The sequence below is a fragment of the Gallus gallus genome, chromosome 1 (genome assembly GCF_016699485.2).
Source record: "Gallus gallus isolate bGalGal1 chromosome 1, bGalGal1.mat.broiler.GRCg7b, whole genome shotgun sequence".
Taxonomy (NCBI): Eukaryota; Metazoa; Chordata; class Aves; order Galliformes; family Phasianidae; genus Gallus; species Gallus gallus.
In genome coordinates this window covers 112842271-112862817 of record NC_052532.1, presented here as the reverse complement: position 1 = coordinate 112862817, position 20547 = coordinate 112842271, and the positions used below count along the sequence as shown (strand labels likewise).

At 47.1% G+C, this 20547-nt stretch overlaps 1 long non-coding RNA gene across 4 annotated transcripts; it reads right to left on the bottom strand.

Annotated features, from left to right (window-relative positions):
• Nucleotides 1-962: 962 nt before the first annotated feature.
• LOC121109445 lies at nt 963-20339 on the bottom strand. Of its 4 annotated transcripts, none has more exons than XR_006933453.1 (4): nt 20133-20339; nt 13785-15029; nt 12510-12623; nt 963-1852 (listed from the first exon to the last, which is right to left on the bottom strand). It is a non-coding gene; the product is annotated as an uncharacterized LOC121109445 (long non-coding RNA). The 4 variants fall into 4 exon arrangements; XR_006933455.1 differs by lacking the exon at nt 20133-20339 and having other exon boundaries at nt 13785-14066; nt 14963-19482; XR_005847267.1 differs by lacking the exon at nt 20133-20339 and having other exon boundaries at nt 13785-19482.
• Nucleotides 20340-20547: the final 208 nt, after the last annotated feature.

Here is a 20547-nt window from a genome sequence, read left to right as displayed (position 1 = left end):
GTGCCAGGCTGGATATCCAGAAAAACAAAAGGCTCATTGCTGAAAGCAATCAGTTACAGAGATTGCAGCTCAGCTGCCTCCTCCTCTGGAATTATTGCTTTCAGGTATTGTGGTCAGCCTCAGGTGGGGTGACTCCTCTGGCCAGCTCCCAGCAATCAGGTTTGCCAGGTGGGAGGCTAAGGGTGTTGCCGGTGTCATGCCGCTGCTGGGCTTCAGAAGGAAGACAAGGATGGATGCAGTGGGTGAATAAGAAGGCCCTTCATCCTGCAGGTCCTCGTGTATCCTTAGACAAGGCTGTGTTACTTGATGGTGCCAAAGAACCGTACCCTGCAAGGGCACAGTGTCCCCTTTTGCTCCAGGCTGTGTCCCTCACCCTGGCACTGCATCATCACCCAAAGGACACTTGTAAATGCAGCTCTTCCACACTCTGCCTGCCAGAATGACATCATGGGTCCACTTCCTCCTTCATGCTGGAATTACCATGGTCCCTCTCCAGCTGGTTAAACCTCAGCCATGCTGTGGAAGGGGCACAGGAACCCCAGGCCCCACTGCAGGGATTCGGGTCAGCCTTGCTCCTCCGTCCCAGCAGCCCCTTGGAGCCCCACATCAATGCAGACAGCACTGTTTTCAACACTGCATTCAAACCCCTGGCATTCAGCTTTTTCTTCCCCAGTTAAGATTCTCAGCACTTTGGCTTCTTAAGACAAAGGTCTGTGCTGCCCAGGGAAGGCAGGAGATGGGAGCACAGCCCCGAGTCTGAGGCACAGTCCCAAGACAGCCTCGCTGCCAGCGGCTGCCTGATGGAACCACGTATGCTGGCAGCAGCCTAATGAGCTGCCCTTAAGATGTGTGCTGCGGAGGGCGAGTACAAAGCACCAGCCCCCATGCAATCCTCATCTCTGTTTTGTGCAGGTTAATGAGCAGAAGAATCCCTAGCCATGAAAAACCCTACATGGTCTTTCCGATTTATCAATACTCTTTATTTTTACCACTTACCCTTCATGGAAGAAATACGATCAGATAAACTATACTTTGGTGACATTTCAATATGCTGAATATTTTTCGTAACAAAGAAAATAAGTGCATGGCGGTACACGTGTCTGGGTATGTGTGTAAAAGGCAGTTATTATGCCATGTATCACAATAACAACAGTAATAATATCATTGTATATAAACCCATATATCTTGGCTGAACTTGAATACATTTTTTGCCTCACGGGAAAGCAGAGCCTCATTGTAATCCCACCTGGCACCCCCCACGCACCCATGCACGAGATGGGCAGATCTAATTTCAGGCACGCAAGCGCTGCCAAGTGTCCCTTCAGTGCTCTTGCAATTGCACCTCTTACACCACTGCTCCTTATTCCCACTCAGTGTGTTGTAGCACACTTGGTGTTGCAACGGCGGCTGACAGCTCCATTTGAAGATCTGTTTCTGTTGGTTGCAGGTGCTGCTAATCGGATAACGCTGTTGTGATCACTCTGTTGTTTTGGTTGTGCTCACGTTTGCCTCTGCTATATGACAAGCAGTAGCTCGTACTCTGCTTTCTGGTGCTTTCTTTTTGAGCCTCGCAGCTGCACTTGCCGTCTCACCTCCAGAGAGTATCAAAGTTGTTCTCTTTGCTTTGCAGTACAGTGGCTCTCAGTCGCAGGGAGGTGCCTGGCAGTGGGTGAACCTCATTAGCCCATCACTGAGGCAGCTCTGAAACCGACTGCAAGCGAAGGGCAGTCCCCTGAACCTGGTCCCAGACTGGTTTCTGCTGGTTGATCTGCCAGATGGAAAACAAGTCATGCTGGATGCTATGTGTTCGTGGGTTCCCTCCCTTCATCCTAGGAGCGCATTTAGTAAGGACCTGAGGAGATAAGCACAGGAGCAGTGGCTGTTTCTGTAAATCTTGTTCTCACTAATGAGCCTTGGGGAGAAGGCTGCCTAATCGAAAGAGGGCAAAATTAATATATCACCCTCATGTCTGAGATCAGAGCAACTAATCTTGCTAATAACACAATCTCCCACTATGGCAATGATAAAGGATGCCTCGTTCAGTGCAGGTTGGAGGAGCCTGTGAGGTGCGAGGTTCAATCTCTATACACAGAGGTAATCTCCAAAGAAGTGTTAAGCCCAGCAGTAAACCTAAAGCTCCTGTGCTTCCTATTTGGTTCTTGTTCAGCACCAAGCTTCCAGCTGACTTTCACAGCGCCCTGAACAGGGAGCTGGGAAGCGGTTCCCAAACAGCGCTGAGCTAGGCTACAGTGCCACTGGAGGGCTACTTGGCAAGTTTCCCTTTGCTTACTTTGGAAATGCATCCTACAGATCAAGCACCAGGCTTAAAAGATTAAATGTAGGGAAGGTGGAAGGATACTTTGGAAAAAATCCAAATTAAACCTTGCCTCTTGGCCTGAAGTAGGGTAGGAAAATGGGAAACAGCCTAGTGAGTGGCACTTATTCTCAGTGGTGGCTTCAGCTACAAGGCTGAGCGATGGTAAGAAGGGTAAAACGTGACTTCAGAGACAACACATTTAAGTGAGTGGCCTACCAAAGATCAATGTCCTGCATAAGAACTTAGAAAAAAGAACGTACATATTTTAAACAGAGTCAAAAGAAATAATTAGCTTTAATTACCCTTCTTAATCTGGCATATAAAAGAAACTCCACAACTCAAAGGTGATCTCTTGAGACCTTTTCACATAGCACCCCACAAGTGTGCAGAATATCTCCCTGCTGGGCTTCCAAAAATACCAACACATGGCCACCTGAGCATGGACACCAAGACCCTACTGGCCCAAGCAATGTACCCATGCCAAGACACAATGCAGACGCAACCAGAATGTGTTGTCTCAAAAGGGTCAAAGTGCATGCAGCTGGAAATGCCGAAGTAAAGCTTAGTGGGCATGTGTGGGTGGTGATGGGTTGATAGTTGGACTAGACGGTCTTAGTGGTCTTTTCCAACCTTAATCATAGAATCATAGAATTACTCAGGTTGGAAAGGACCTCACAGATCATCAAGTCCAACCGCAGCCTAACCATAGTACCCTAACTCTAACAACCCTCTGCTAAATCATATCTCTGAGCACCACATCCAAACGGCTCTTAAACACGTCCAGGGACGGTGACTCAACCACCATTAATGATACCATCGTTCTAAGAAAGCAGGCAGAAGAAAAACACACAAAAAGGGGGAAAGTCTCTTCTGCTAGGGACAATAAAAATACAGGTTTGGTGCACATGTGGAATTCTCCCAGCTAGAAGCAACCACCAAACCTTCAGAAAGGAAAAAGTTGGGAAGCTACGGTAGAATGTGAGTGATTGTTATGGAAACAATACGAGCAATCTGCAACAAGACATTGTGCTAATGTTTAAGGGTCTGACTATGAAAACATGCAGTGATCATCAATGCAAAACTAACCACACCCACACAAATGAGCAGAAGAGCAGGAAATTTTACACAAAGACTAGAACTTGCAACGTCAAACTTTCCCATAAGGGATATTGCTAGACTGGTTACTTCCCACTAAGCCCACTAAAGTCAATGAATTTGACAACAGAAAGCAGTAGGTCATGAGAATGCATGTACGTGTGCTGTTGGGCCCAACCAAGAGGGTGTATGTCACCAAAAGCTGGAACAGAGATGAAAAAAACCCTTCCCAGGAGCAAGGGGACATACTGTAGCCTTGTAAAAGACAGCAGGCAATCACTCAGGGATACAAAGGTAAATCATGGAGAAAGCGAGGCCTGCTCTCTTATACCATCTGTGTGGTTTCTCAAACCTGAAATTAAGGGATTAAAAGCAGTATTGCTAAACAGGAGAGCAGATAGCATAGCTTGTAGCACATGTAACTTGAGAAATAAAGCTTCACGCTGGTGAAGGAGAGGACGTGGGACAGGAGAGGGACCTGGTCATGCTGTGACCCTTTGACAAGTACACTGAAAGCAGGAGGGGACCAGACTCTTTGTCGGATCAGCTGCTTTGGCAGGGTTTTATCGGCTGCCAGAGGATGAAGGAAAGCTCCAAAGCGGAGCTGTAGCTGGGAGTGAGGGGGCTGGAAGCCCTGGCAAGCAGGGTGGGGAATGGGACCCCGGTACATCACTGTGGTGTGCTGCAAGCTCCAGCATGCAGCTGAGGCTGAGACTTGAAATACCCTTCTAAAGTGCTCTGAGTGCCAGAAATACTTCCCAGCCTCATTCCAGGCACTAGGGAAGTCTGGCAGGAGTGAAAGCATCCATTGATTGTGTGCCGTGCGGAGGCAGCGTGGGGATCAGAATCCCAGATGAGAGAGGGCATTGAGGCAGTCAAAAAGATGCCACCCAAACCTCAGCTGAGCCAAAGACCAATCCCAGACAATTTAATTACGTCTGGAGAAAAGAGCCATGAGGCGAGTAAAGCCACTGTTATTAGCAACAGTGAACAAGCTGAGAGTGAGATGTAGAAATGTAGAAATTGCAAAAGAGGTTGAAATAGGTGGATGTGTTCACACCCAGCAGTGCAACACAAGCCACTTACTAAAGAAATTGATTCACTCGGATACAAAATGACTTTGGTAGCTAGGGCAGAGAGCAGAGAACAGTGAGAGCAAGGGTTTGAAGTGTCCGACAGCATCACCATTCAACATCTCCTCCTCCTTCCCCTTCAAGCACTACCATCAGACTTATGCTACAGGCCAAAACACAGCTCTAAATAAATAACAGAATTTTGCCAAGCTATGGCAATGACTGTAAAATATTCCATGGTTTCTGGTTCCCACCATCACAAGTGTCTATTTCATTAGGATGGCCATATTTTTGATTCTTACACTGCAATCCATCAAAGAGTGTGACATTGGTTGATGTGCAGTACAGGTTTAACATGCTTGGTGAAGCTGAGGCGATCAAGTGTCTCTGCTGAACTGTGGGGAAAAAAGGTCATCGGAAGAGATCCAGTTTTCCACAGGGGGAACTGAAGGAAGAAGAGGTTGGTGTCACCCCAGAGATGGTGAGTGCCTTTAGACTCACCTTGAAAGTTGGAAAGAAGAATGATGGGACTTCTGAGTAGCTTTCTGTGTGCCAGACAGCTTGGTGAGATACAGCTGAATGCAACCAGCAGCGAACCCGCAACATTAAGGACAGTGTACTCAGCCCTCCCATACAGCTCCCCAACATGAGCATGCAGCCATTTCAGGAGCATTCACAAAAAGAGTGGACACCGTGGTATTTCCCACAGTGCCAGGAAGGAAAGCACACAAGGGGAGGGTGGGAAAGTACTGTGCAGTCACTTCAATCACTGACGTGAAAAAAGAGAGAAAATAGCCTGATGTCCAGGGGCGGGCGGTGCGAAGGACCCCTGTTTCCATCCCGAGAGGGTCAAGCACGTGCTGTTGACCTCGAGGAAGCTCATATCAGCTGTGTTACACCCATGCTGCTCCTTGTCATCCCAAGTGCTACAGCTGTGCTCTCTCCCAGACTCTCCGGTAATGCGCCCAGGCCCTCTGGGAAATAACTCATGTTTCAAGCACAGGAGGGTTGTGGAGTCAGCTAAAGTATTTATGGACTTTCAATGTCAGGCTGTAACTCCTGGATACCCACTGCTCTTTTAGGTCCAAATCTGCTCCAGGTGATTGGTAGCTGGGATTTTATCACTGCCCAGCAATCACTGTCCTCTTTAACTAGCGAAATCTGACTTCTGAAAGGGCATCAGTCTGTCCCCCATCTTACTTTAATTTACTAGATTGTGCCGTATCCCCATCTGGCAATTGGCTGGAGCTTTGTTTTTTTGTTTTCCCCTTGAGTTATTCAAGGAGACGCAGAGCTGGCTGAGTACAGTGGGTCATTATATGCCTTTTAAAGTAGTCGCTGGATTTATTTGAATGGGGATTAAAAAGACTAAGAACGTTTTCTTTAAATGAATACAGTAGCCTGCAATTTTAAAATGGTGGTTTTGGCCCATTATATTGATTTGTAGTTAGAGGACTTTGATGTTTTTACTACAGTGTGAGGAAAGCTGTAAGTATTGGTGCTGGGGAAACCCAGCAATTCTAGAATGTTGTTCAAGACTGTGAAACAACAGGTGCACAAATCCCACTGAAATTCAATGAAAATTGGTCTCTCACCCCTCTACGTTACTTTGTAAAGCTCATTTATAGCACTTCGAGAAGTAGATTTACACCCAATTAATATTTCCTATCAAACACGCTTTATACATATTCACATATTGTTATCTTGGAAGAAAGAAATTGGAAGGGCGTTCCTGACAGTGTTACATGGAAACATGTTTCAGCCCTTTCTTTATCTGTCTTCGTCTCTGTAGTCCTACAGCTCAGTTTAGCTCTGTGTGGTGCTGACATCAACACAGTGCGGGAGGAAACCTTTCCACATGAAGCCACGGAGAGCTGAAGATGTGCCGCTCCTTTCTCCCCCTGATGCTTGTGTGGATTATCCAAGTGCTGACCCTAGTACCAGCCCTTGGCACTTTGCTGTTTACGCCTATCCTTAAGGCTTTAGTTGCGCTTGGCTTCGACCCTCTGTCAAAGATCAATTCAGTGAGCAAGTGCCAACAGTGTACAGCTTCTTTCCACACTCGCTGGCATACCAGTAAGCTAACACAGCTGCTAATACCTCCTTTCTGCAGCATTATTATCTGCGTGTTTACAGACAAGGCCTAAGCTGGGCTGTAGGAAAGGAATGCTTAATTACTTGGTGCCTGTATCCTGCACGAGGTTCTGCATGAAAACCACAGGATTTCGTTTTTGTTGCTGGAGGGAACAGGATGGGGAAAAACGAGGAGCATAGAAACCCTTTTCTTTCCTAATCATGCTGCGTCTATCCAAACCATTCAGTCATCCCCTGTGCACGCTCGGTGGGAGAACAATAATAACAATAATAACACCAAAAATAATAACAGTATCTTAATGAACCACTGCAAAGAGGAGCTAATTAGTAAGTGTCACACTACCCTCCCTGTGTGTTTGCTAAACTGCAGAGGGAACGCGTCTGTGTGCTGATGGCAGGTGAGTAATGAGAGCTCAGCCTCTTCTCAATATACAACCACCACCAACTGCAGAATCTGTAAATGTTAAAAAACAGCACTCAGTAATTTTTTCTTTCTCTGTCTTTGTATATATACCCTCACACACATGTGACTCAATAGCTAATATTTCTGTAAGAACATATATTCAAAAAAAGCCACGCTGTCCCAAAAGCTAAGCTAAGTTGCATCTCAGCAGCAATACTTCTGAAGGGTTTCTGATGGTCATTTCTATCTCTTTGAAGACATCCTTGGCATCCAAGTCCTCAGAACAGTAGCATTTACCACTTTGGTTTTGAGGCTGCATCTGGAGCGCGCTGTGGATCTTTTACAGTCTGTGCAATCACACATCACTGCACAGCTCACAAAACCAGCTGCCACGGTTCGGCATTCACAGCACAACTCTGACCCTAACTCAGCTCCTCGTATTGACAAGCCATCGGCTTCGGGGCGTATTAGCTACAATAATGCTCACTTTTTGCCTACTGTAGCCAAGAAAGCGAGTAAGACATGTACCATTTAGGTCTTGGCTTTCTTGCTTTAGTATTAAAAAAATCCTGACTTCCATCTAAATGTCTTTGTCTAAGATTTCCTCTCCCTCCACTACTGATGTGCAGTGCATTGCCAGCCACGTGATTGCCTTTGTCCTATCCAGAGGGAGACTAGCCTTCAGAAATGCTGCAAAAAGGTAGGTCATATTGTTGCATTTGGAGAAAATTACTCTGAAAGTGGAAAAAAGAAGCTTGAAAAGCACTTTGAGATGTAAGCCATAACGTAAAAGGTCAGCTGTTATTGTCATTACTTTATTAGTCATTATTGTTGATAATAATGAAAATGCTTGCCTGGCTTTGAAAAGGTCATTCTTTCTGCTGCTGTTCGATTCCATTTTGAAGTCTGAAGTTTCTGTCCCTCTAACGTAGTGTTGATTAGCTTTGAGTTTGCTAAGGAAGCAAGGCTAATTCCATCACTTTTGTTGATTTTCAGTCCAGGTAATCTCAACAGTTTTTAAATTCACCGGTCAATTTAAGCAACTTTGACAGAGGGCCAAAGATGTGAAAGATAAAAACTTTCTCTGAGTTACAAGAAGGTGGAAATATGGGTAGGAAAGACCCTATTACCGTTCCCAGCTGGGGGAAAACGTACAATGTGAGCATAACTGCTGTTAGGCAGTACAAAGTCCTCTTAGGTGCTGAGCCTCAAGCCATAAATCTGTAGAAAACCAGGTCTCACTGGATCCAGTCTTCAAACACTTCTTTGTTGTTCTCTCTTGATAATGAACCCAATAAACTCCTAAGTAAAGATTTGAATTGTAGATGACAGTATATCCTGTGCTAGCATGTAAAGTTGAACCTTGGTGTTATTCATAGCTCACCAAGCCTATGGGGTGTGGTATTGCTTTTCTTGAAAGCTGCCAAGATTTCTGTTGCTGGTTCGGCTGCTGCCTTGTTTTCCCATGGAAACAGGTGGTGGAGGTGTTCTGAATACAGCTCGTCATCTACCATCATTTTCTTCACTACGGCTCATCCCCAGCTCAGATAAATTTGTTTTACTTTGCCCCATCACCATTTACGTTTTAACATACTTAGCATGTGATTTTTGTACTCATCCCTTACCTAAATAACGCTGATGCTCATCTACAGTGAGTTCCTGTGCCTATGATGTAGTATATGTGGATCCAACTGCAGAAGGAATTTTTATATAGAGAAATCAGAGATGATTTCTAAATTGGTTTCTGCCACTTGCTTGCCAACAATGGGATTTTTTTTTTTTTTTTCTGTAAAGGAAATGACATTCAGAGTCCAACCTGGCTCTTTCTCCCTCACTGCCAGCTTCCACTCATGAGTCAGGAGACTTCAGTTCTTCACACCCAGAGCTGACTGTGGGGTGGCCAAAGTCACTTCTCCACCATCTCCATTTTGGATGCTACTAGGATGAACTGGAATCAAAACTAAAAGCAAGACGTTCACCAACAGTTAACTTGTATTTAATAGAAAACTGGACAGGATCGTATCCCCAGCTTGCTTGCTTTCTTCTTTCTTTCTCTCTTTCTTTTCTTTCTTTCTTTCTTTCTTTCTTTCTTTCTTTCTTTCTTTATTTCTTTCTTTCTTTCTTTCTTTCTTTCTTTCTTTCTTTCTTTCTTTCTCTCTTTCTCTCTTTCTTTCTCTCTTTCTTTCTTTCTCTCTTTCTCTCTCTCTTTCTCTCTTTCTCTCTTTCTTTCTCTCTTTCTTTCTCTCTTTCTTTCTTTCTTTCTTTCTTTCTTTCTTTCTTTCTTTCTTTCTTTCTTTCTTTCTTTCTTTCTTTCTTTCTTTCTTTCTTTCTTTCTTTTTCTTTCTTTTTTCATATCTAATTATAATCTTAAAGATGTCATGGCACCGAGTTTGCAGACACAGCATACGCTACACGAGAAGGGTGAATGGATTTTGGAAGTAAATCATAGATCTGTACATGAGTAACCCTTGTGTTTCTTGACCAAAGGACTTAACACAGCATTACTCCCAGCCCACCAGCTAAAAGCCCATTGATTCTAGAGCTCCCTGAAAAACTGCTTGCTCACACCTTACAGGCATCCCCTAAGTTCACTGGAATTATTCGCCAAATACGTTCAGAAAAACGAATACGTTTGAGGAAATTGCGACCTACTCACGGACAATTACCAAAGGAGGGGGAGGACCCACAAAAATTGCTCCGGGCCATTATTCACTGTCACTGAAAATTATTCACCTGGCTCTGCTCCCAAGCTTCCATATGTAAATCACGTCGGGCACGACTAAGCCGCATTTGCCAAACAAGTTGAGTGCTCGGCTAATGGCTTCGCTCCCTCCGCAGCTTCAGCACTAAATCAGGCGATCCGGTGATTCCGAATGACACTAGATATCTACTTTTAGGAGGCATCTAATCAGCTCAAGAAGTTTCCAAATGAGCCACAAATAGCGCGTGTGGCCGCTGGTAATTTATCCCCTTCCCGTTTCTATCGACAATGTGAAATAGAGTCTCTTTGCGCCGGGGTTATCCAGCCATTACGGCACATAAAATATTGATGCAAATGAATGGGGAGGGGGGAAAAAATAGCCGGAGATCCCGCAATTCGGGCCGGCTAAGCCCGATTCCTCTCTGGAAGCGCGATGCGGGCCGGCGGCACTAGATGGCGGGGCAGCGCCGGCTATCGCGGCTCGGCCCGGCTGCTCCCGGCTCTCCTAACCCCGGCTGATGCGGCTCCCAGGGCTGGGCGCCCTGCGCGTCCCCGTGCTCGGGGCAGCCCCTGCCCCTCACCTTCACACGGCGGGGGTGGCCCTGCAGCCCAGGCAGGGCTGGATGTAGCTCTTAAGCGACCAACATGGACGTGTGGCTGGCTCTTCTCCCGACTGCTGTTGTTGGCAGCGGTCGTCCGCTTTGCAGCTGCCCTCGTGAGCTCCAGACCCCGCGTGAGACGAGCAGCCCTCTCTCCAAAGGAGATTACCCAGCAGATGTGTGTAAAAACTTATCTCGTCTCCTCGTTGATCTAAAAGAAATTTGCATTTAATAGTCCCACGGGGAAACACCTCTCCTATCAATTTTATGGCAGTGTGCGTGCTGCTGTTTCACTGTGTGAGAGGAGCTACCAGCTATGCAGTTAAGCCGGGAGGTATTTTTATTAGGAGTCTGTTCTGCTCTTTCTACGTGCAGATAAGAGCTGTTCATGTGAAAAGGAGTAACAATGGAAAAGGTGGAATCTCCGGGATCCCATTCTGGATCAAATAACCAAAATCTAAGCTGAAGAAGGCGCTGATCTTTGGGCAGGCCAATAACTTCTAATCCTGCTTGGATTTTTTTGGTGGTTTTATTTTCGTAAGGGAGCAATGGTTACGGTCACGTCAATAAACTCCTCCTCACAGCTGTAACCTTTATGCCATTTTAGGGCTAATGTTTGACCTTGCACCATAGCTAAACGCTAGTCTCAAAAACGTGGTTTAAGTTGGAGGTAGAATAGGCAATACTCAAACTGTTCTGTTCTTTTAACACTTAGCAATGCAGAGACTCCAAGAGTGCTGTTTCTCTCAGTGTGGTTGCAAGAGTGTTTATACGGCTCTGGGTGCTAATGGAAAAGATGGGACTCCCTTGGAGATGTGCACTCCTCTTCCTTGGGTGCAGTTGAGCCCAAATGGCCACTCACTAGTGAAGCACGACTTCCAAAGCAGAGATTTCCCTCAGAAAGTTTTGCAGAAGCTTTGAGCTGTGCCCATCCCTTCCGTCTTTCTCTCCATCCTTGTAATATTCCGTCCTTCCCATTCTCTCCTGCCTTTTGGGAGGTGTTGGTCAGGCAATCCCAGGTCACCATTCCATAGGAAGCTCATCACATGAAAAGGCTGTGCCGATTCCCAAACTATGGGGGTTAAAGCTGCACATAACAGTAACCTAAGGGTATCTTCTCCTCGGATTGGAGAGAAGGCTTGGCAGTTGCCAGGCCCCGACAACTTCTGTATTTAGGGCAGGAAGAGGCTAACATGAAAAAATCCTGCTTTCTGCTGGTGTGGACTTGTAGCAAGCAAGACGTATTGCACTCATCCTTGGCCATTTAAATAACACGGTCTCACTCCGTATAAACCAACTTATAATATGAATGAAAAAATAACTATGGATCATGAAACAAGCGGGAATGGATAATCAATTTTTATCACTAATATTGTGGGAAAGACCAATAACTCTGAATGAGTTATGAAAGGCTTTCTCTGCTCTGAGCAGATACGTCTCTTTTTCAAGCAGTCTCCTTTTATCTCCATCTTAATAATAGAGGTTTTACATATTATACGTTGAGTTACACACATTAAAACTAACTTTTTTTTTTCCCTTATCCATCATATTTCTTTTTAAAATAAAGGAGTATGAAATTCACACAGGTGGGCCGGCTGCGGGAGGCACCACAGTGATGGAATAAAAAAGCCTTTCAGCTTTACAAACATGGGTTCAAATCAAGCTTAAGTAAGTGACAAGCGAAATGGGGCTATTGATTTCAATCTAGTCCCATTTGGCTACAGCAAAAATGCAGCACAAGTGTATCAGCGTTTAAAGGGACGCTGCCAGCTAAAAGACAGAGCTTCTACTGGATGGCATCAGCAGCCTTATTTATGCTGGCTGAGATTGGTGGATTGGTTGAGATTACTCAAGCTGAAAGACATCCGAGAGTAAATTTATCTCCCCCTGTGTTGGGAGGTGTGGTTGTGCTTCCTGCCAGACCCGTACCCCAATTCTCCTTTCCATTTACACAGCAGAGCACATGCAGAACATTCAGGAAGGTCAGGCTGGGAAAACATTTTCTCGGGACTTGTCTGTCAAAGAAACCCATTTACACGGAGTCAAAACTCCTTGGCCATCAGATGATGCAAGTGTTCAAATGTACCTGATTTTCCTGGCTACTCTGCATCGCCTCTGCTCAGCATCCCACTTGGAAAAGCACTGGGGAGCATTGGTGGTGTTGCCCTCCAGTCACGTTTCATGGTGCAGCTTCATTTTCTGGGAGAGTTATAATGCAAGTACTTACAAATTCTGACCTTGATGGGGAAATCCGTGTGGGAGAAGATGATCTTCTGCCTTGCCTTGCACTGCTCCTGTGGTTGAAGTCTGGTACTTGAGGAAGTAAATAACCTGGCCTCTGCTGGTGACAGTCAAAAACAGGTTGCACAACATATTGGGAAGGAGAGAAAACAGGAGGAAATAGAGCTGTTAGATTGTAACATGATACAATTATTTATAACCTCATCTGAAAAAAAAAAAAAAAACCTCAGAAGAGTCCAGCACACACCACTAGGGCTTGATTTTTAAACAATTTGTATGTAGCTCCTTCGGATGTGTAAGTCTTGAGGGCTCGGGACTGAGCTCAGAGAGCCGTGTCCAAAGCTTGGCTTTCCCTGTGGCTGCTTCACTCCCCAATCCCCTACCTGAGGTGACCCATGGAAGGCCACAGAGGCAGTCAGACCTGGGGTTAAAACGCAAGGCTTTCTTACTCTCATGGCGTTCTTTTACCCACCCGATCCCACACCCCGGAGCACCTTTCCCGCTGCTGTTCAAAGACACAGCAGGGCTCAGCAGTTGGCTCTGTGGCCGCCCCTCTGCTTCCTTGCACTGGGGGACTGGTGTCAGAAGTTCAGCATCGCTAAGTGTCATTTTGAGTGATTTTGTAGTTCTAGGTTAATAAACTGCCTAGCGTCATGGAGGAGCTGAACCATGCATTACTCCAGTTGCTACGGTGAACCCTTTTTCTTAACCATGCATACAAAATATGCAGTTTGGAATGATTCTCAATAGCCCTACATTTCCAGATTCTAATCTTTAACTAAACAGCATTTTCAGTCTTCTGCTTCTAAATGGGCACACGCCTATCCCAAGCAGCAGGACTTAAATCTCCCCGACCTCTGTGACTGGAACATCTCAAGCTCCACTATGGCTACAGAGAAAAAAAAATAGCAGAGAATAGCGAACTATCATAACTTACAGAAAGCAAGGTCTCTGCAATTATTTTGTAATCAAATTATGTAGGAAAAAAAAAAAGTCTTAGCAATTCAAAGCATCTTTATAGTGATCCAGCTTCAATGTTGTCTAAAGATTATGTTCGGCTCTAATTTAGGGAAGCTGTTTCTCAGTTCAGGAGGGAAATAGAGTGAGACCTCCGACCCTGGTGAGAATGAGGATCATTAGAAAAAAATTACTGGTGTTACTGTCTCCAATATAGCATAAACACACATGTAAAAGGGTTGGATTGCTACTGCTGTTCTGAAAATGACTTTAAAACACGTGCAATTAGGTGCTTTGTACAGACATAGGTAGGTATTCCGGGACTTCCCTCGATGCTGTGGGAAGCCGAATGCCTAGGTATTGCAGACATCACTTTTTGTGCCGTAGACCGCTGAACTCTGTATGCGTGCCCTCCAAAACCACAGTTTGGTCTAGATCCAAAACAAAAGGCAGCTTTTGTTCCTGGCCCCGTTCGGCTCTGCACCCCGTGGTATCTATTGGTGGGGTGTCTGCCAGAGTGCTTCTGTCCGCTCCCAGTTCTTCCCGCAGGCACCACGGTCTGCCTCCCTCACGAGCCTGGCCGCAGCTTTCAGAAACATTCAATAAATCAACAGTTAAAAGGGAAGGGTAGACACGGGGAGCAGGTGCTTATTATCTGTGCATCTCTGGAGAAGAATAACCCACAGTGTATTTCCATGCCCATTTGAAATGGAATATGGCCATGACCCTGCAAGTGGCTCTGCTTGAATTGTTCTTGGCATCGTGCTTTGCTCCTAATATTTTCATTGTCTGCCTCCATCAGTTTTACCTCCCACTGTAGCATTAATTTTGTATGTGAATATGGAGGCCGTGCTTTAAATAATACAGCATATGCTTTTTATTTGCCACGTAGAATAATATTTTTTTGGCTGATTTATGTTCCACCTGGACAAAATTATTCTTTATGATGGGTTTATTTCATTTGTTCCCACTTCCCCAAATGGGGGCGGGAGGAGTGGGGGGGAAGGAGAAATCTTGTAAACCACCAATAATGATAACAATGATGAACGTAGAAATCTGCTTTGAAATACAAATTTCCTGCAAAAACAGATCCTCTCCAACCAAGCAAATGAACAAATGCTGTTGTAATAATTTCAAGCTAGCAAACGCATGGTACTGCTGAAGAGGGTAATCTTTGGGCTCTTGTCTCGTCCCTTACACAATGGGAGCATGGAGAAATTATTCATATGGTTAGAGCGTGGATTTAACTCTTTTCTGAACATCATCAAGAAACAAAACCAGGACAAAACCCTGTGGTCTTCAGGTTTGCGGATTTGCTGCACAACTTCACGGGCAAAGCTGCCAAACCCACTTCATTTCCAGTTTTCACAAGGGCTGTAGAAAAAGATGCTACTTGGCACTGAAACGAGTCAATTCTCCTGGCAAGTGGTTGCATAGGGCTAATTTGGGGATTAATAACAACAAAAATAATATATGATGTACCTTGTTCTGTATTTTATATCCCTGGAACTATAATCTGTCACCTCCAGAAATATTCATATCAACAGATCTATAAAGAGAAAAATATGCCTTATATAACGCTTAGCACAGTTTAGTTCTGATTTTGACTTGCAGCTTTAGGTGCTTTTAACAACAAGGTGTTAATCACACAGATCCATAATAGTGATTGCAGTCAGAGAGCTCTGGTTCTATTTCTGGTTGTAATAACCATCTTTTACTATAAAACATGCCCCAGCCAAGACCACATTTTAACAGGCGTGCGTACAATAAGGACACACAGCATCTCCACGTCAGCTCCGAACGGCCAGGAAAAAAGTAAGAGATCCTTCAAGAGCAGCTTTCCTTTCAGTACTGAATGTAACGAGAGAATACGAAACTCGCTGCTGCTAATCCCATCCCATAGCTCCCCAATAGGCGGTAGAAATCCAAGCTGATGTCAGGCCCTCCGCATCCTCTGGCAGCAACTGGAAGATTCGTTCTTGTGCGGCCCCTCTTCCCCCCAGACAAAGCTCTGCTCCCACCCCTTGTCCTGCCAGGTCCCAAGTTCTTGTTCCATCAACTAGCACAGAAAGCTTCAGTAAAATCTGGCACGCATCTTTTCTGCTCCATCTCACCAAGTGCAAAATGTATCAAGCAGCAAGACAGGCACTGAGAATTGCGTCACTGGTTGAACATGAGGGAAGGTGAACTATGGGACAGGTGTGTGTTGGATTTGTTCCACCATTGTTCCCAGCCCTGGGTCTTTCCAAGCCAAACTGAGCCCACGTTCTTCCATCAGCTCCTCGGGATGAAGGGAGCTCCTGCAGGAATCGTAAGCCTGCAGACAGTGTAATAAAGCTACAGTAGATGGTGCTAGAAAGGTGCAAAAGGCACAGCTAGTCATTTGAGGATACCTGCAAGATTTACCCCTAAGCTAAGCGGTTTAGAAAATGTGCAATTTAGATTTATCAGTTCAGGAGGGAGATTCAGATAAAAACAGTTGAGCGGGTGAGATTATTAAATGCAGAACCCTGCGCTGAGACAATGCCCACGTTATCTCCCACACTGACTAAGGGGAAACAGGGAAACGGGCCCCTGCAGCACCCAGGCAGGCAGGCCAAAGGCAAGGTGCGGCAGGGTCTGGGAGGGAAGGGCAGGCAGAGGGCTTACCCTCCATCCAGGGACTTCTTCCACAGTGGGGACAGGCAGCAGAGGCTGCACAAGCGCTGCAGGCGATGCAATTCCTGATGTCAGTCCCACGTCCAAACTGCACACGTTACAGAAGGACGGCATTGTGTATTTACTCTGATGGATGCCGCACTCGGTGCATCGCTTCTGTGCGGGTACACTCAGTGTTTCAGTGTGTGTGCTGCCTCATCACAGAGATTAAAGGCTCTCTTCAGAGCCCAGCGTATTACACACAGATGTATAAATCAGGGCTTAATATATAATACTTGTCCATAAAAGTACATCATTGTGGCATTTGTTTGAATCTGTGCATATTAAATACTGTTACAGAAAGTCACAGGTTTCCTGAGGATTATTTTGTTATGCCAACAAAGTCCTCTCCCATTTTAAACTGGTATCTTATGTGTCAGAGCAAGGACGCAATTGCAAAGGGGAAGGGGCGAGGTTTGCTCCCGACCCCGTGTGTGCTTTCATCTGTGGCCGCCGCACAAAGACCTGCTATCCCTCACCTTGGCAGTAAGGATATTGAAAGGACCTCGTGGGAAACGCCGGCGGGGAGGCGTAATAGGCAGTGCTGAAAGGGTGATGCCCACCCCGCTGGCAGGTCTGCGAGCCCAGGCACATCTGTGCCACATCTGTGCCGCGGAGTGCCTGAGCCCAGGCCAGCCCCAGCCAGGCAGGGCAGCGAGATGATACCGCACGCCTCTAAAGGAGAAAACTGCATGATGTATTGCCACTCAGGAGCACCCGCTGGAGAGCTGTTCAGAGTGAGATTGCAGTCTCAGAGGAGGCTCTCATGCCTCTCGGTCACAGGGTTACTACGATGATGCAGTTGCAGCTTGTATGCAGGAGGTAGGAGGGATTTAAATGATGGCCGGAAAGAAAAGCTGGATCAAAGCTCCACAAACCCTGCTCAGATTAACCCAGATTCCTAAGTCCCCAGCTTTGAGGGTCTTGAAACCAGCCAAATTGATTCTTTTCCCTTAAATAGAAGAAGAAAAATGCAAGGGAGAGGATGAAGTTTGCACTGCAGACAAGAGTTTACAAGCAGCATTTAAGACTGGAGGGAAACAAAGCTCCTTCAAATCAGAGTTTGTGCGGTCCAAAAGTCTCCATTCTACTCATGCCGCTTTGATATCAACAGCGCCAGGTGGATTTCACTGTGTTTGTTTCCTGAGAAGCAAGGGAGAGAAAATCAGACTCGGTATTGCAGTCTGACCCCCTTCATCCTCTTCATATTCAAGGTCTTTTTTTTTTTTTTTTTCTCCTTGTAACTTCCTATTACTAACACAGGAGGAAAAAATCCCTCGGATCCCTGGTGCATCCTTGGCGCGGCTGCGGCTGCATCGCAGATGACTAGGCACAACTGCTACCGTGCCACCTAATGAGGAGCGTGCATGCTGCACCAGGAGAGACTAATGAGGGAGCTACAGCCCACTTAGCCCTCTCCAGTAAATCCGTGTCTGCAACCCATGTTTTATTTATCAGGCTTATTATGGCAGTGCTAAGGAGCCATATGAAAGGGATCACCATTGTCCCGGGCACCGCACATCACCGTGCCTACTCTTGACGGGCTTACGGTGGGAACAGATGATACTGGCAGAAGGTGGGGGAGACGGAGGTAGCGTGCGAGAAGTGTGAAGCACGCAGCGGGAACATTTATCGCGTCAGCTCCTTTCTGGGGGATTTCAGGCTGTTTTGACCTGCTGGTGGTAGCTGAGCACCGCTTGGGAGGGACTCCGGCCCCCAGCTAACAGCTTGAAGCTGAACTTGTGATGATTTCCAGGCACGCTGCTGAGGAAGCCAGGGCTTGGCAGGTTGCCGAGTGCCGGGTGCAAACTACAGAGCCGGATGGCTCCGGGGGTCTTCCCAGCAGGTCAGCACCGTGCTCCTACTTGCAGCAAGGCTCCAGCTGCAGGCTGCTGCTGCTCTGCACCTCGCAGGCAAGATGCTGCTCCGAGCCGTGGGGATGCAGCACCTCAGAACCCTTGCTCTGCCTCATGCAGAGCTGTGCGCCTGCCCAAGGGAAAGGGGATTTACGAGCTCTGCTCCCTTCTCCAAGCGTCCTCTTCCTGACCCCTCTTCGCTCCTTCCCAGAGGCTTCTATCAGCGCGGGAGGATCGTTCCTCTCACAGAGGGCCAAAAGAAACGAGGGCAAAATCAGATGGAAGTAAATCTTTGCAAAAGTCACGCCACAGATCTCAGCAGGACTCAGACAAATTGGTCTGCATTCCTTTAACATATTAGATTTTTACTCACCCTGTTCATTAGCATGTTAAGCTACGAGTGCTGATTATACGAAGCTCGTGGAGAGACATCAATTAAAATGATAAATTTACATACATTCCTTCCGGATGAGAGATGACGGGTTTCCCTGGTTCGGAGTTTGGGAAAGGGAAAGGGTGGGAGGGAAGTGCTAGGTGCATGCATCTGTCCTGCCACCCGAAATGATGGAAGCATTTCACGAGTTTGGGCAATGTGTGCCATTTAGGAACAGAATGAAGGTGCATGCCGTGTCCTGCAGTGGGCTATAATCTGCCTCATAACATCTACAACAAATTGCAAGAGGAAGTGAAATTCCCAAGAGATACTGCTCTGACGAGGCCGGCCCAAATGGCATTCCCAGGCTTCTGAATGTAACACTAAATATTTGCACGTTTTTTATCGCTTCTCGCCCACACACGACCTCGTCTGATTTCTGCAAACGCCATGCAGCAGAACAACTTCCCGGGTGCCAAAATGCAGCCACCGCCAGCCTGCTGTGCGCCCGCTGCTGACAAAGGCACTTTGTTGTCCGGTTGAAACAGTACTACCAGAGCTGCTGGCCTCTTCTGGAGAACTGCTGGGAGCCAGCAGCTCTGCTCAGTAACAGCAGCAGCTCTGTAACAGCGGCAGCTCCACAGTCCCTGTGACTGTCAGGGAAGCAGCCCTGCTCTGTAAGGCCTGAGCACCACCAGCTCTCCTTGGCACCATCGGGGGCACCGTGCCAGCAAGGGACCTTGCTAACAGCTACATGCACAACACTGCAGCCACTTAGCCCTGTACTAGGGCACAGGGAGCACATGAGCTTCCTCGTAGCTCAGGGCACAAGATAAGGCACTTCCAGCTGATCCCCCATTCCAAGTACCGCATGGTCAAACGGCACTGAAGAAGGAGTATGTGAAGTGAGTGCTGCTTGCACACTAAGCCATGAATGGGAATGCCATTTTGTACGGGGGGGGAGGGGAAGGTGGGGCCAAGAGTCGGGTCCTGCATTTTGGCCACAACAACCCCAGTCAACCCTACAGGCTTGGGGAGGAGTGGCTGGAAAGCTGCCTGATGGAAAGGGACCTTGGTGTACTGATGGACAGTCGGCTGAATATGAGCCTGAAGTATGTCCATGTGGCCAAGAAGGCCAATGGCATCCTGGCTCGTATCAGGAATGGTGTGGTGAGCAGGACTAGGGAAGTCATCCTGCCCCTGTACTCGGCACTGGTGAGGCCTCACCTCGAGTACTGTGTTCAGTTTTGGGCACCTCAGTACAGAAAGGACATGGAGGTGCTGGAGCAGGTCCAAAGAAGGGCAACAAGGCTTGTGAAGGGCTTGGAGAATATGCCCTATGAGAAGTGACTGAAGGAACTGAGACTGTTTAGTCTGGGGAAAAGGAGGCTGAGGGGAGACCTTATTGCTCTCTTCCAATATCTGAAAGGTGCTTACAGCGAGAGCGGGGCTGGTCTCTTCTCACTGCTGCCAGGACAAGGGGAAATGGTCTTAAGTTGTGCCAGGGTAAGTTTAGGTTGGATATCAGGAAACACTTCGTTACAGAAAGGGTTGTGAAGCACTGGAATAGGCTCCCCAGGGAGGTGGTTGAGTCACCATCCCTGGATGTGTTTAAAAACCATTTGGATGTGGTGTTCGGGGCCATGATTTAGCGGAGGGTTGTTAGAGTTAGGGCAGTATGGTTGGGTCGTGGTTAGACTCGATGATCTTTAAGGCATTTTCCAACCTGAGCGATTCTATGACTCTATGCTGCTGCACTGCTCCAGTCGCTCTGCATTATCAGAGCTGAGCAGAACATGGCGAAGTTGAACCGAACCCCGCCGGCTGCCACACACCGTGAGAGAGCACTGAGGGAGAGGGAAACGGCGGCCCGGCTGCCCCCGCACCGCTCGCGTCGCCCCAAGGCCGCGCAGCGAGCCGCCCGGGCCGCCCCTTCACCGCTTCCCCCCCGCCCCGCGAGGTTGACCCGTTGCCACGGCAACGCGCTCCTCCCTCCCCGTGCTGCTCCGCCCCACGTGACCCGCGGCGGCTGTTACCAAGGACGCGCCAGCCGGAGCGCAGGCTGCACGGAAGAGAGAAGGGGAAAGCTCTTTTTTTTCCCGATTCTTGCTTTTGATTGGCCGCGGCCCCCCCGCTCGCTG